The sequence below is a fragment of the Sinocyclocheilus rhinocerous genome, unplaced genomic scaffold (genome assembly GCF_001515625.1).
Source record: "Sinocyclocheilus rhinocerous isolate Xijiao unplaced genomic scaffold, SAMN03320098_v1.1 scaffold974, whole genome shotgun sequence".
Classification (NCBI taxonomy): domain Eukaryota; kingdom Metazoa; phylum Chordata; class Actinopteri; order Cypriniformes; family Cyprinidae; genus Sinocyclocheilus; species Sinocyclocheilus rhinocerous.
The window spans coordinates 524,787-528,185 of NW_015627262.1; the positions used below are offsets into that span (position 1 = coordinate 524,787).

A 3,399-nucleotide genomic window follows, 5' to 3' on the forward strand; every position below is an offset into this window, starting at 1 on the left:
CGCCACCGATTCTTCGTCGCTTTTTACGACGTGGCCATACCACCAGAGTCGTCCTTCTCGCATCTTCTCCACGATTGGGGCGATGCCCATCTGCTTTCTGACGTCTTCGTTTGTCACGTGGTCCCATCGGGTGATACCAAGACACCATTGCAGCATTCGCATTTCCATTGCGTGAAGGGCCTGCTCGTGCTTGGTTGTTGCCGGCCAACACTCCGATCCATAGAGGGCTATGGGACATACCACGGCCTTGTAAATCTAGGCTTTCATTCGAATGGGAATCTTCATCTTCTTAATGGCTGTATCCACTTTCACGTGGTCCCATCGGGTGATACCAAGACACCATTGCAGCATTCGCATTTCCATTGCGTGAAGGGCCTGCTCGTGCTTGGTTGTTGCCGGCCAACACTCCGATCCATAGAGGGCTATGGGACATACCACGGCCTTGTAAATCTAGGCTTTCATTCGAATGGGAATCTTCATCTTCTTAATGGCTGTCTCCACTTCCGCTGTCGTGATCGGCATGACTGGGTCAGAGACGGGGTGGGCGCTTTGGATTGGCGGCTGAGGTTGAAAATGACGGCGAAGATCTCGGCACCTCTGCGCCCAAGAAGTTTCCAGGCTTCGATGGGGATATCGTCGGGACCGGTTGTTTTCCCTGTTCTTCATCTTCTTAATGGCTGTCTCCACTTCTGCTGTCGTGATCGGCATGACAGGGCCAGAGATGGGGTGGGCGCTTTGGATTGGCGGATGAAGAAATTTGTCGTTGCTGATCTTTGCGAAGTAATCGCTCCAGCGCTGGAGGATGGCGGGGGCATCTCGCAAGGTGTTGCCATCGTTGTCCTTGACGTGCTTAACTTGGCCGAAATCCTGCGTTGCGCGATGGCGGGCGTTGGCCAATCAATACATTTTGTTAGCTTCCTCGGGCGTGTCCAGCTCTTTGTTAAGCCGGTCATGGAATGCGGCTTTTGCCACCGCGACTGCTCGCTTCGCCGCCGATTTGAGTGCTTTGTATTGTTCGTAGTCCAGTTGGCTGCGGGATTGGTGCCACGCTTTGAACGCCGCTTTTTTTCTCCTTGACCGCCTTTTGCACTTTGTCGTTTCACCACCAAATTTGCTTGTCGATCATCCGCTTTCCCAGCTTCGTCTTTCCGAGGGCGCCACTCGCCGCGTCGTGGATTCAGCCGACCACGTCGCTCCAGATGGCGTCCACCAGCTGGTCAAGGTCCACGTCGTCGAGTCTGAGGGCGCTGCTTAGTTGATCCTTGTTCTCAGGGAGCTTCCACCACTTGATCCGCTCCGTCCCGGTCGTCCACGCTCGCCGATGCTGTCCGAGGTCCAATTGGATGTCCATAACAAGGAGACCCGATCCGATGGGATCACCTTAACATTGGTTGCCAGTTTCAGGTCGCGCCGTCTAAGCATCCAATAATCGATCTGGGTCGTTCTTCCACCGCTGCTGTAGGTGATGAGATGCGTCGGTCTCTTCGTGAAGAAGGTGTTGGCCACAGCAAGATCGTGGGCCTAGGCGCAGTCGGGGACTCGGTCACTGTCGTCGTTGCGGGTGCCATTCCCTTGCCCGCCATGTACTCGCTCGTATCAGTCTCTTTCCGACCCGATGTGTCCATTTCAGGTCTCCACCGAGCACCAGGCGTTCTTCCGGGTCGATTGATCGAAGATGGGCTTCCAGGCTCTCCCAGAACCTGTCCTTAACGACGGTCGCGCACCCAGTTTGCGGGGCATAGCACGAGACGACTCGCATCGACGTCGATACAGAGGTGATCTTGATGGACATAAGCCGGTCGTACACCCGGTTGACTTTGACGCTATCCCGCAGCTTTTCACTGACCGCGATTCCGATGCCATTCTTGGGTGGATCGTTCGCCGTTGTAGTAGAGCTTGTAGCCGTTGCCAATGTCCCTGGCTTTTGCTCCCTCGCGATGTGATGCGGCGGGTCTTGAGGACGTTGGCCAATTCGCGGCTTCTTCCGGTCATCGTACCGATGTTGATTGTACCCAATCGTAGTCGTAATCGGACTAGCGTCTTTGGCCCACCTCGTCCACAGGCGGATAGCCCTCGCCAATTTCTCGCGCCGTTCGGGCGATGACTACGCGCGTCACCTAATACGGGGTATGCCCTAGCTTGATCGTGTCCATTTAGAGCTGACATTGCATTTGATGCGGCCGATGGTATCCCCGACCGATGTGCCGCTCCATATATATACAGTGCCGTGAAAAGGTTTTTGCCCCCTTCCTGTTTTAATTTTTTGCATATTTGTCACACTTAAAAGATTCAGATCATCAAACCAATTTTAATATTACGCAAAGATAATGCAAGTAAATACAAAATGCAGTTTTTAAATGATAATTTCATGACAAATATGCAAACAATTAAAAAAAACAGGAAGGGGGCAAAAACTTTTTCACACCACTGTATACATACAGTCGTGGTCAGAATTACTGGCACCCTTGGTAAATATGATCAAAGAAGACTGTGAAAATAAATCAACATTGTTAATCATTTTGATCTTTTATTTAAAAAATTCACAAATCTAACCTTTCATTGGAGAATAAGAATTTAAAATGGGGGGAAAGATCATTGACATAAATGTTTTTCTCTAATACACATTGGACACAATTAACGGCACCCTTTTATTCAATGCTTTTTGAAACCTCCATTTGGCATAATAACAGCTCTGAGTTTTCTCCTATAATGCCTGATGAGGTTAGAGTTTGGGCGGCGTTATGCAAATCTTCCGAGATCGTGACGTAGGTATGTGGGGGTGTGTTAGAACGAGCCGTTTTAGGTAGTTGTGGCTGACTCTGAACTTTTATAAAGAATATCTCTTTGGATTTGAGACTTTAGTCTTTGCAACTTTACAGATCTTCTTTATGCACCAAGAGCTTGTAACACTCCAAAGAGAAAGGAAAAATTGAAATCGCATCATATGACCCCTTTAAGCAAATATATTTTATGTAAGATTAATTCAACTTTATGCAAGAATAGGTGTTTGATTTACTAACGCTGATGTGGAGACTCCACCCCCTTTTGGAGTTCATGGCCTATTTTGGAGGTCTCCGGACTGCAGTTATATCTACTTGGGGAAAAGAAAAGAATTAATCAAATATATATTATCACAATATTTTTTCCCATATCATACAGTATTGATAATTGTCACACTATTCATTTACCATTAATGGGGAAGGAAATGCTTGTATGATTTAAAAATATATATATATATTATTATTATAATTACTTTGAGAAGTACATTTTATTATTAGTGCTTATATATCTCTGCCATAATTTCTTCAAATAATGAAAGTGAAAGTGACGTGACATGTGGCCAAGTATGGTGACCCATACTAGGAATTAGTGCTCTGCGTTTAACCCATCCTAAGTGCA

At 47.7% G+C, this 3,399-nt stretch overlaps 1 protein-coding gene across 3 annotated transcripts in view; it reads left to right on the top strand.

Annotated features, from left to right (window-relative positions):
- rcbtb2 (regulator of chromosome condensation (RCC1) and BTB (POZ) domain containing protein 2) overlaps positions 1 to 3,399 on the top strand; it is a 40,338-nt gene that overhangs the window by 21,317 nt on the left and 15,622 nt on the right. The gene's annotated exons all lie outside the window — the stretch shown is intronic.